Here is a 13,454-nt window from a genome sequence, read left to right on the forward strand (position 1 = left end):
TAGCCGCCGCCGCCGCCGTCCGACCCACCTCCTCGCTGTTGCCGCGCTGCCACCGCAGGTTTTTTTTTTGAGGAACCAATAAAAACCGCCGCCGTTTTTTTTTTGGTTTTGATCTAGATCGGTTTTATTTTTAGGGTTAGGGTTTTTCTCGGGTTTCTTCTATTTAGGTTAATTTGCGAACGTTCGTTCATTAGTTCGTTTTAACGAACGAATTCGTTCGTTAGACTCTGTTAGCGGACGTTCGCCCGATAGATTTTTGTTTTTCTGTTTTATTTTCGCTAGGGACCTATCTGCGATTATTTTTATCACATATCAGCCCCTGATCTTCAAACCCTCGCAACTTTTCAACCGTTCGTCCAAATCCAGTGAAACCAACGCCAAAATCTTCGCCTCGAGCCCCTCTTTCCAGTTAATCAACTTGAACAGGATATTGACAAATTAAAATTTGGTTTCAAGACGATTTGCTTTCGAACTTCTTTTGATCGTAGTTTGAGTTTCGTAGCTCCGATTCGATTGATTCTTTTTGCAAATCGAGGCTCTTCGGTTGTACTTTCAGATTGGATCTTCTTATTTGAGTTTTACCTATGCATCTATGCTTGAGTGCTTATGTATGCTATTGTTTGTTTGCGATAGAATTCCCGGAGTGCGAGGCGTGCTACTACGAGTCTCTAGGGTTTGCAGGTCATCAGCAAGGCAAGTAACACTTTCTCATATATTTATTACCCAGTTTTTATGCATTAGTTCCAATCCTCAAACAATTGCATGATTAGGATTTGATTAACATGTGGGTTTGGGAAGTAGATGATGAGGTAGAACCTATTGACCTTTTATTATCAAACCCTTGGGAGTTACTTCTATGTTATGATCAGAGTGCTATGCTATGCTTGTAGACGTGGATTGGTTGAGTGTATCCATGACATATGTGAGAGTTGTTAAATAAAGGTGAACTTAAGGTGGCTACTTAAATACACATCTGGGTGGATTGGTTGCGGGCACCTAGAGAATCCAGTGTTTTCCTAGGATATCCCAGAGTACCCGTGTGATCATCCTACGGTTCACCACCCAGGTTCAAAGGGATCATAAGATTATTCATGCTAGAAACTTCCATGTGCATCCACAAGCTATTATGGGCTCTAGCATAGTTAAGTAAGTTGCATGACCTCTTTCAGTGGTGGGCTAGCAGATGTAGGGGAAAGTAGGTGTAACTGTCCATCCAGAGTAAAGAGTTAATGTTTCTGAAAGACTGTGTCTCGGTCATCCGTTTCTCAAACATCCTGTAGTTCAAGAAATCCAACGGAGGAGATCGAGTCTTGTGGGGAAAAGTGTGCAAACCTCTGCAGAGTGTATAAACTAATCATGGTTAGCCGTGTCCCAGGTTATGGACATCTTGAGTATCTGGTTCTTGGATTATCATGTTGATCTCATCACTCTAAATTAATTTGTTGGGTTATTACTACTATTTAATTGGGATTGAGTTGGAGGAACCTTCTCAATGTTTAACAACCACCATGATAGTTAAATAAAATATATTCCTTTGTTGTAGGGAAAAATAGCTTTACGCAAAAACAAACTTAGATCCTCCACCAGCCATATATGCATGTAGTGATAGTATTTATTCTGTCATTGATCTATTGTGTTATCTTGCCAGCATATTCCATGTGCTGACCCGTTTCGAGCTGCAACATATCATGTTGCAGACTTTTCAGACGAAGAGTAAGGTGCGCTAGGTCATTGTCGTGCACTCAGCTATGTCGTTGGAGTTGATGGTCTCACTTTATCTTCCAAGCCTTCCGTTGTTATCTTATCTAGATGGCCTTAAGCCATATTATTGTAATAAGTTCTCTTTTGAGACATACGATGTAATAAGTGTGTGATTGCACTCTGTTATAAATCCTTCAAGTACTGTGTGTGTCAGCATTACTTATCCAGGGATGACACGTAAGCACAGAGATTTGACCGTCTGAGGTCAGATCGCTACAAAGTAAGTTGTCATCGGTGCAAAAAGGGCAACAAAAATTGCTTATAAAGTGTAAGATCATTTAGTGTAAGGGAAAATTGAGCGTTGTATGAACTTGTGATGGTGAAGAATAAAAGCGACAGACTGCATAATAAAGGTTGCCATCACAAGGGGCAATATGATGTGACGTTCTCTTGCACTAAGGGGTTGAACATACAAACAAAAAGCGCATGGCAACCTCTGCTTTCCTCTGCGAAGGGCCTATCTTTTACTTTCATGTATTTACTTTTATGCGAGAGTCAAAGTTTTTCTCTCTATTCCTTTTATTTTTCTCCTTTGAGAAGCATCATGTGGTGAGGAAAGATCAAGGCACATATGTCCAGTTGAATATGATTGTCATAAGTTATTATTGTTGACATCACCCTTGAGGTGAGTGTGTTGGGAGGTGAAACTATAAGTCCCTATCTTTCTTTATGTCCGGTTGAAGCGTTTTGCTCATGTGTACGCGGTGAGTGTTAGCAATCATAGAAGACTAAATGATGGTTGAGTATGTGGACTTGCCTAAAGGCTCCGATACGTGACCTTCCTGAAAAGATGATGAATTGTAGTTGCAAAGTTGACTGAGAACATAGTTTGTTGGTTTATAATAGAGTTTATGTTTTATACTTCAATATTGTGATGAATTGTCACTTTTTCATGAGAAGTCTATGATAAAAGTTCTATAATAAAAGTTTTATATTAAAGTTTGTTGTTGTTATAATAAGTCACATGATGCTGCTATGTCTCTATTTTTTGTTTTTATCGACACCTCTCTCTCTCTAAGCATGTGGACATGTTTTTCGATATTGGTTTTCGCTTGAGGACAAGCGAGGTCTAAGCTTGGGGGAGTTGATACGTACATTTTGCATCATGTTTTCGTACTGTTATTTATATTGTTTTATTGTATAATAATGCTTTTTGGAGTAATTCTAATACATTTTCTCTCATAATATGCAAGGTATGCACCAAGGGGGAGAATTCTGGCACCTGGGAATCTGGACCTGAAAAAGCTACGTGAAGCTACCTATTCTGCACAACTCCAAATGAGCTGAAACTCCCCGAGGATTTTTTATGGAATATTTAAGGAGTATTGGAGCAAAGAAGTACCAGAGGAGGGCCACCAAGTGGGCACAACCCACCTGGGCGCGCCAAGAGGCCCAAGCGCGCCCTGGTGGGTGCTGCCCTCCTCGGCCCACCTCTGGTGCCCATCTTCTTGTATATAAGTCATTTTGATCTAGAAAAATAAGGGGAGGACATTCGGTACGAAGCGCCACCGCCTCGAGGTGGAACTTGGGCAGGAGCACTTTTGCCCTCCGGCGGAGCGATTCCACCGAGGGAACTTCCCTCTCGGAGGGGGAAATCATTGTCATCATCATCACCAACAACTCTCCCATCTTGGGGAGGGCTATCTTCATCAACATCTTCACAACACCAACTCCTCTCAAAACCTAGTTCATCTCTTGCGTTCAATCTTTGTACCAAAACTATAGATTGGTGCTCGTGGGTGACTAGTTGTGTTGATTACACCTTGTAGTTGATTACTATATGGTTTATTTGGTGGAAGATTATATGTTCAGATCCATTATGCTATTCAATACTCCTCTGATCTTGAGCATGTTTATCATTTGTGAGTAGTTACTTTCATACTTAGGTCATGGGAGAAATCATGTTGCAAGTAATCATGTGAACTTGATATGTGTTGGATATTTTGATGGTATGTATGTTGCCATTCTCTTAGCGGTGTCATGTGAACGTCGACTACATGACACTTCACCATATTTGGGCCTAAGGAAATGCATTGTGGAGTAGTTATTAGATGGTGGGTTGCGAGAGTGACCGAAGCTTAAACCCCAGTTTATGCGTTATTCCGTAAGGGACCGATTGGATCCAAAAGTTTAATGCTATGGTTAGAATTTATTCTTAAAACTTTTCTCGTAGTTGTGGATGCTTGCGAGAGGGTTAATCATAAGTAGGAGGTTTGTTCAAGTAAGAACAGCACCTAAGCACCGGTCCACCCACATATAAAATTATCAAAACCGAACACGAATTAAGCCAACATGATGAAAGTGACTAGATGAAATTCCTGTGTACCCTCAAGAACACTTTGCTTATCATAATAAACCGTTTTGGCCTGTCCTTTGCCTCAAAAGTATTGGGCTACCTTGCTGCACTTTTGTTACTACTATTGTTACTTGCTCGTTACAAATTATCTTACTACCAAACTACTCCGCTACTTACAATTTTAGCACTTGCAGACATTACCTTGCTGAAAACCACTTGTCATTTCCTTCTGCTCCTCATTGGGTTCGGCACTCTTACTTATCAAAAAGGGCTACAATTAACCCCATATACTTGTGGGTCATCAGCATTGTGTTTGTTGGGATCCGATGAACTTTGAGTTTATGATCAGATCTATGTTTTTATCCATGAAAGTTATTTGAGTCTTCTTTGATCTCTTATATGCATGATTGCTTATAGCCTCGTAATTCTTCTCCGATATTTGGGTTTTGTTTGGCCAACTTGATCTATTTATCTTGCAATGGGAATATGTGCTTTGTAGTGGGTTCAATCTTACGATGCTTGATCCCAGTGGCAGAAGGGGAACCGACACGCATGCATCGTTGCTACTAAGGATAACAAGATGAGATCTATATCTTCGCAATACATAAACGAATCTCGTCTACATCATGTCTTGTTCTTATTGCATTACTCCATTTTTCCATGAACTTAATACACTAGATGCATGCTAGATAGCGGTCGATGTGTGGAGTAATAGTAGTAGATGCAGGCAGGAGTCGGTCTACTAATCTTAGACGTGATGCCTATATAATGATCATTGCATGGTGTCGGTGTCAAAACTGGCGGATCTCGGGTAGGGGTCCCGAACTGTGCGTCTAAGGCTAATGGTAACAGGAGGCAGGGGACACAATGTTTACCCAGGTTTGGGCCCTCTCGATGGAGGTAATACCCTACTTCCTGCTTGATTGATCTTGATGATATGAGTATAACATGAGTTGATCTACCACGAGATCGAAGAGGCTAAACCCTAGAAGCTAGCCTATGGTATGATTGTTGTTGTCCTATGGACTAAACCCTCCGGTTTATATAGACATCGGAGGAGGCTAGGGTTACACAGAGTCGGTTACAGAGAAGGAGATCTACATATCCGGATTGCCAAGCTTGCCTTCCACGCAAAGGAGAGTCCCACCTAGACACGGGACGAAGTCTTCAATCTTGTATCTTCATAGTCCAACAGTCTGGCCAAAGTATATAGTCCGGCTGTCCGAGTATCCCCTAATCCAGGACTCCCTCACTAGCCCCTAAACCAGGCTTCAATGACGATGAGTCTGGCGCGCAGATTGTCTTCGGCATTGCAAGGCGGGTTCTCCTCCAAATTCAGAGTACCTGTTATAACGAGTAGTGTCCGGCTTCCCATTATTGTTGCACTCCTCGGCTTCTGTGCTTAAATAATGGTCATCTCCACGTGTCGAGCGAATGTGAGAAGTCAGGGCATTTTTACATTTGCCACCCTGACCATGTAAGTAAATTGTCTATTTAAGGAGACGGGGATCCTCAGATCCAAATCACACCATCCTCCCCCAGCGAGTATCCATCAGAGTGCGCTTGGAAGAAACCATCCCATCATGGTCGTTCGTCGCAGCCCTCCTCTCGCTCCTGTAGCACTAAGCCATGCGATTGGGAGAAGTGTTTCGTCCCCCATAGCCGATTGGTAGAGTTGCAGACCCAGGGATTTCTCCCGCCTGCATACATGGTCCTCGTCTGAGCCGGACTAGCCACTTACAATGGCGGGGAGCAAGCGGAGAGTTTTCCCAACCCATCCAAGGGGGAGCGGGTATGCCTTGTCCCCTACTTACTGAGGGGACTCGGATTTCCAATCCATCCGTTCCTCCGCGGGCTTCTGGAGTTCTACAGCCTCCAGCTGCATAACTTCACTCCTGCCTCCATACTACATATCACTGGCTATGTTACCTTCTGCGAGCTATTTCTGGGCTGCGAAGCTCATTTCGAGCTATGGAAGAGGCTATTCTGCCTCGTACCCCGCACTCAGGACGGGTCGATATATCAAGTGGGCGGAGCCTAAATATGGTGCATCGCCGGGACCGGATACTTGTTCGTACTTTGAAGAAGACATCCGAAGACTGGCCTTTGGAGTGGTTTTATATGGAGGACGTCCGCCTTCCGAACCCTATCCGGATGGGCCTTCCTGAGTTTGCTAATGCCCCATGGAAGGAACGACACGGCTGGCGCCCTCGGAGCCCCCAGGAGGAAGACAACAGATAGGTCCTTTACCTGATGGGCAGGATAAAAATGCTAGCCAAATCAGGACTGGCAATAATCGAGGTTATGTCAATCTGTATAATGCGAGGGGTGCAGCCACTTCAGTATCGGGGGAAACCCATGTGGCACTTCAATGGAGAAGACGATGCCACCCGCTGCAGTCATAAAGGCCCGGACTCCGCCACCGCTCTGGCGAAGATACTGTCCGATTTGTTCAAAGGAGTAGAAGAGGAGTTCATCCGTATTAAGCCACAGGATGGATTCTCCATGTACAACCCCCCAAGTTGGGTGAGCTGCTATCCTTTACTCCAGTCCTTCCCGCATCCTTTGTCATAAATATTTACCTTGCTAATTCATAGCAAGAATTGCGAAAAGCTGTGAGGGAGATCCACAGCCCATCTCCACAACCAGAGGACCCCGACCGGGCCCTCGACCCCGGACTCGAAGAGGATCCGGATATATTTGTGGAGCTCGTTGACATGACATTCTATCAGCAGAGCCGTGAAGGTGCCTTGGTGGCCATCATAGCCGGCCTACTCCCTGCATTGCATGTAAGTAAACCAGAGTCCCAACTTCCGAGAAGGATCCCTTCTTTGCACCTTACCCACTGCGCACATATTGCATCTTACAGGGAAGGCCATTGGGGCGCCGTGCCGAACCCGAGGTGACTCGCCAACAAGGGGCACCGAAGCCGGGTAGGCTCAAAAGGAAGGCAGCCAGGACTGAGACGCAGTCGCAGAGGTACGATTAAAACCTGCTCCGTGATTATTGTCTTTTAAAATATAATAATGCCCTTGGTTCCTGGCAGAAAAAACGCTCGTCGGATAGTATCTGGAGAGCCTACCGGCCACGCCTCCACCAGCCGGGCTCCAGAGCCGGACTTAAGGGCAGAGGTTAACGTGGGGACAACGTTGGATGGTCCTCCTACAGAGGATGCGGATAGACTGTCCGCTACGAATTCCGAAGTGGAGAGCGCCATGAATCACAGGCGTCGTCGGGCCGTGCTCCGCGATCCTAGTTTCTTCGAAGAGGCGTTCAATGCCTTTAACTCAGGATACGCGTACATCCGAGCCGCTCAAGATGGACTTGCTAGAGCCACGGACCAGTATGTAAAGGATATATGGGTAAGCAAATCTGATAATTATGTATATCAGTAGCCCCTCAGACTTGAAACAATTGGCACAACTGATTTAAGGATCATTGTATGCATAGGTTCTCTCGGAGAAGAATACTCAGTTGTCTAAACAGCTAGAGGAGTGCAAAGCCCAGCTAAGGGCCGCAGTTGCCGAAATAGAGGAATCCAAGAAGGCCTCATCTGGTAATACTTGTCTCAAAAATGTATTTACATATACCAGTGAGTATTCGGCATGCTTTGCAAATTTAACAATAGATTATGCAGAAAATCCCGGAGTGAATCCGGAGATATTACAAGAGGATGAGCAATATGCTAAACGACAGCGAGAGGCTGGCGAGCGAGTGCTTACACGGGTTATTCGGAAGAAAAATGAGCTCCAGGATGCCCATACCCGGCTGGGCGTTGAACTGGGAGATGTTCGGGCCCAACTCGCGGACTCCGTAAAGGAGAATAAGAGGTTTCGATGCGACATTTTTAGTAAGTGCTCGAACGAACCTTTATACAGTTTGGCGAAGAAGCGGGCTAACAGAATTATGTCTGTAGGTATGCTGACAGGTCGCCACGAAGAGGAGATGCCTGGATCCGCAGGTGATCTACTGCCAGAGCTCTCACAACTGCACGAACAAGTTCGTCAGGTGATGCAGGGTATTTCCCAGGCCTTGTGGCCCTCCGCCTCCCTGCCCGGAGGCATGGGGGAGCTTGTAGAGATGCTTAAGGGAGCACAGAGGCGCTTCTGTTTATGGAAGATATCAGCCTGCCGACAAGGTGCAAGGGAAGCCTGGGCCATGGTGAAGACGCGGTACACCAAGGTTGACCCGAATCACATAGCCGAGGTCGGTCCTGTAGGGTCAGATGGGAAAGAGATTCCCGTTAGTCTGGTGTATGACCAGGTAGGATTAGCCGCAAAGTATTCCCAACAGAATTGTAGGCTAGACAACCTGTTGGATGGTATAGAAGAAGAATTTAGTCAGTCTAAGTGACTGTGTACTTCAAATGAGATATATTGTCCCTAGCCGGATTGTAAATCATTTTTCATGGCGGACCTTTTCACTTCAGCCTCCGGACCCGATAGTCCGGAGTGTATCCGAATACCCGCTCGGTTATGTAAAACCGGGGTACGCGTGGAAACCAGACGTAGGGGTCATAAGTGCTTGAACAGACAAGTACCCAACTAGCTATGTTATATTACATGGATAGTAAGAAACATCTTCCAGGGAGAATAGTTCCGTTAGGGGTTCCTTTCCCTGGGTGCGCATGCATGAATGTGCATGTCTGAACTACGGGCAAAGACGTAGGAGATGAAACATCTGGGGATTTTATATTGTGATAGGTAAAAAGCATCTTTTGTTCACCGATCGAATATTCCCTTAAGAATGCTAGCTTTAGGCTTCACCCAGTCTAAGGTACACAGCCGGCTGACCCGGCAGTAACAATCGTAGAGGTGCTGCCCTTATGCCCTAGCCGAATTAAAGGGAACGTAGGGCATAAACACAAGAGCCAGGCAACCCAGCTCGGCCAAAACTTAAGTCATATCGATGCATATAATGGCAAAAAAAGGTACATATGGAGAAGTGACGCATATGTGGTGGGCTTAAAGCCCAGAAGGTAATTATATTAAGCTTCTGTATAAGAAGCCCCCAGGTATATTGAGCGCGCATAGCACGGCAGGAGTGTGCGGTCGAAGCGCACTTGAAGCTTTTAAGGCTATAAAAAAGAAAGAAAGAAAGAAGATGTAACTTAAAAATGAAAGGCGGAGGTAAGGAGATGAACACAGAGTTCGGAACTAGGCGTAGAATCTTCGTAGTCTGGCCGCGTTCCATGGGTTTGGCTCGAGTCGATTATCTGATGCATCACGCAGACAGTACGCTCCTCCGGTGAGAACTTTATTGATGATGAAGGGACCCTCCCACTTGGGCTTGAGCTTGTCCTTTTTCTTCTCCGGTAAGCGTAGAACGAGTTCGCCAATGTTATAAGTTTTGGCCCATACATCTCTGCTTTGATACCTGCGAGCCTGCTGCTGATAGAATGCGGAACGAGCCTTTGCGACTTCACGCTCCTCCTCCAGGGCATCTAAACTGTCCTGCCAATCCAGCTCGGCTTCTCTCTCTTCGTACATGCGTACTCGAGGTGAGTCATGAATGATATTGCAGGGTAGCACTGCCTCTGTGCCGTACACCATAAAAAATGGTGTGTATCCGGTAGTGCGATTCGGCGTGGTCCGCAGCCCCCATAGTACGGAGTCGAGCTCCTCGACCCGGTGTGTATCTGATTCCTTCAAGGATCGCACTAGTCTGGGTTTGATGCCACTCATAATAAGACCATTTGCTCGTTCGACTTGGCCGTTTGTTTGGGGATGATAGACAGAGGCATAATCGAGCTTAATGCCCATGTTGTCGCACCAAGTTTTCACCTCATCGGCTGTGAAGTTAGAGCCGTTATCGGTGATGATGCTGTGGGGGACACCATAGCGGTGTACGACCCCAGATATGAAGTCTATCACTGGCCCGGATTCGGCCGTTTTAACTGGTTTGGCCTCTATCCATTTGGTGAATTTATCTACCATGACCAACAAGTATTTTTTCTTATGGCTTCCTCCTTTAAGGGGTCCAACTATATCGAGCCCCCAGACCGCAAAGGGCCAAGTTATGGGGATTGTTTGGAGAGCAGTAGGTGGCATATGGCTTTGATTTGCAAAGAGCTGGCAATTGACGCAATGTTGGACGAGGTCTTGTGCGTCTGCCCGGGCTGTCGGCCAGTAGAAACCTGTACGGAAAGCCTTGCTTACAAGGGCCCGAGCTGCGGCGTGATGGCCGCTGAGTCCAGCGTGAATTTCGGCCAGTAGCTGCCGTCCCTCCTCTTCGGAGATGCATCTTTGAAGCACTCCGGTCGCGCTTTTCTTATAAAGTTCTCCCTCATGAACCTTGCAGGCTTTAGAGTGCCGCACAATGCAACGCGCTTCATTTTGGTCTCATGGAGTTCTTGCCTATTTAGGTAGGCTAAGAAGGGTTCTATCCATGGGGCAATGATAGCCATAATTACGTGGGCCGAAGGTGTTATTTCGGTGGCGGAGTCTCCGATTATGTCAGATTGTTCGGGATCTGGGGTTGTGTTTGGATCCAGACTGGTATTGCCGGTCTCCCCTTCCCACACCACGGATGGCTTGAACAACCTCTCTAAGAAGATATTAGGTGGGACGGGGTCGCGCTTCACGCCGATGCGGGCGAGGATATCCGCCGCTTGGTAGTTTTCTCGGACCACATGGTGGAATTCGAGCCCCTCGAACCGAGCTGACATTTTGAGGACGGCATTACGGTAAGCCGCCATTTTTGTGTCCTTGGTGTCAAAGTCTCCACTTATTTGAGATATTGCGAGGTTCAAATCCCCGCGCACTTCCAGGCGTTGAATGCCCATGGAGACTGCCATCCGAAGACCATGCAACAGAGCCTCATATTCGGCTGCGTAGTTGGAGTCTGTGTATAATATTTGGAGTACGTATTGGACTGTATCTCTGGTGGGGGATGTCAGGACAACGCCTGCCCCCAGACCAGCCAGCATCTTAGAGCCGTCAAAGTGCATGATCCAATTGGAGTACGCGCTGTACTTTTTAGGGAGTTCGGCTTCTGTCCATTCGGCGACGAAGTCGGCCAGTACTTGCGACTTAATGGCTCGCCGTGGTTTGTATATTATGTCGAACGGGAGGAGCTCGATAGCCCATTTAGCAATCCGGCCCATGGCATCGCGGTTATTTATTATACCGTTGAGTGGTACTTCCGAGGCCACCGTGATTGAACACTCTTGAAAGTAGTGTCATAGCTTCCGGGATGCCATGAAGACCGCGTATGCTATCTTTTGATAATGTGGGTACCAGGACTTGCATGGAGTGAGGACAGTGGATACGTAGTATACCGGCTTTTGAAGCGGTACTTTATGTCCGTCCGTTTCTCGTTCGACGACGAGCACTGCGCTTACAACCTGATGTGTTGTAGCTATATATAACAACATGGGTCCGCTGATATTTGGTGCGGCCAGGATTGGGTTGCTGGCCAAGAGGGATTTTATTTCTTCCAATCCGGCTGTGGCTGCATCCGTCCACTCGAAGTGTTCGGTGCATCGAAGAAGGCAATAAAGGGGTAGTGCCTTTTCTCCCAATCAGGAGATAAAGCGGCTTAAGGCAGCCATGCATCCAGTCAGTTTCTTGTTTTGCTTGAGGTCTGTTGGGGTAGCCAAATGTGACAGAGCTCGGATTTTAGCCAGATCTGCTTCAATTCCTCTGTTGGAAACGATGAAGCCCAGCAGCTTTCCGGCAGGCACGCCGAAAACGCATTTTTCCGGATTAAGCTTGATGTCATATGTTCAGAGATTATCGAATGTAAGCCTCAAGTCGTCTATTAAAGATTCGACGTGTCTGGTTCTGATGACCATGTTGTCTATGTATGCCTCCACTGTTTTGCCGATTTGTTTTTCCAAGCATGTCTGAATCATGCGTTGATAGGTTGCACCGGCATTTTTGAGCCCGAAAGGCATGGTATTGAAACAGAACGGGCCGTATGGAGTGATGAATGTCGTTGCGGCTTGATCGGATTCCGCCATCTTGATTTGATGATATCCGGAGTATGCATTGAGGAAGCACAATGAGTCGTGTCCTGCGGTGGTGTCGATGATTTGATCAATGCGGGGGAGGGGGAAGGGATCCTTAGGGCAAGCCTTATTGAGGTCCTTGAAATCGATACATAGGCGCCAGGATTTGTCCTTCTTTGGTACCATCACCAGGTTTGCTAGCCAGTCCGGATATTTTATTTCTCTGATGAATCCGGCCTCGAGTAACTTGGCTAGCTCTTCTCCCATGGCTTGTTGTTTAGGTTCTGAAAAGCGCCGAAGAGTCTGCTTGACCGGCTTGTATCCCTTCAGTATGTTTAGGCTATGTTCGGCCAACCTTCGTGGGATACCTGGCATGTTTGAAGGGTGCCAGGCAAAGATGTCCCAATTCTCACGCAAGAACTCTCGCAGTGCGGCGTCTATTGTGGGGTTCAGTTGTGCCCCAATGTATGCTGTTTTTGTAGGGTCCGTTGGGTGGACCTGGAATTTGACTATTTCGTCTGCTGGTTTGAAAGAGGTGGACTTGGGTTATTTGCCGACTATCACGTTGTCCCTGTCCACTGTGGAGCGTAGCGCGATTAGTTCTTCGACTGCGAGGGCTTCGGATAATGCCTCAAGGGCCAGTGCGGTAGTTTTATTTTCGGCGTGGAGTGCTATGTCCACATCACTAGCTAGAGTGATGATTCCATTGGGTCCGAGCATCTTGAGCTTCATGTACCCGTAATGGGGTATAGCTTGGAAGCTCGTGAATGCATCCCGCCCTAAACGTGGCCACTTGGAATATGATTTCTTCGGACCTATAATTCTCCAGCGTGCCGAATACCACATGTAGTATGATTTTTCCCACACATCGTGCCTCCCGACTAGGGATGATTCCCCTGAAGGTCGTGCTGCTTTGCTCAATGCGGCTCTTATCTATTTCCATCTTGTTAAGAGTCTCTTCGTAGATGAGGTTTAATCTGTCGCCGCCGTCCATGAGCACTTTAGTAAGCCGGAAGCCGTCCATAATTGGACTAAGGACCAAAGCGGTTGGCCCGAAATGTTCAGAATTGGGGTTCGTCACTGGCATTGAAGGTTATAGCCGTGTCGTTCCATGGATTTGTTGCTGCAACGTGGCAGACTTCGGTGAGGCCGCGGAGTGCTTGCTTGCGCCTATTATTTGAGGCGAAAGTCTCGAAGACTGTCAATACTGTATTGTTATTTTCGGCGGGAAGGTGCTCTGCGGTATGGTTGATGAGGAGATCCTCGCCGCTCTTGGCCACCTACCGGAGTATCCAACATGCTCTAAGGCTATGCGTTAGTATGGTATCCGGTGTACTGTGAATTTTGCATGGCCCATTGAGCCATCCCTCCAATACGGTTCCACGCCCTGTAGCGGGCCTTGTTTTTTTTGTAATTGGATCGGGTGACTTGTGAGGGTACACCCTT

The sequence above is a fragment of the Triticum dicoccoides genome, chromosome 4B (genome assembly GCF_002162155.2).
Source record: "Triticum dicoccoides isolate Atlit2015 ecotype Zavitan chromosome 4B, WEW_v2.0, whole genome shotgun sequence".
NCBI lineage: Eukaryota > Viridiplantae > Streptophyta > Magnoliopsida > Poales > Poaceae > Triticum > Triticum dicoccoides.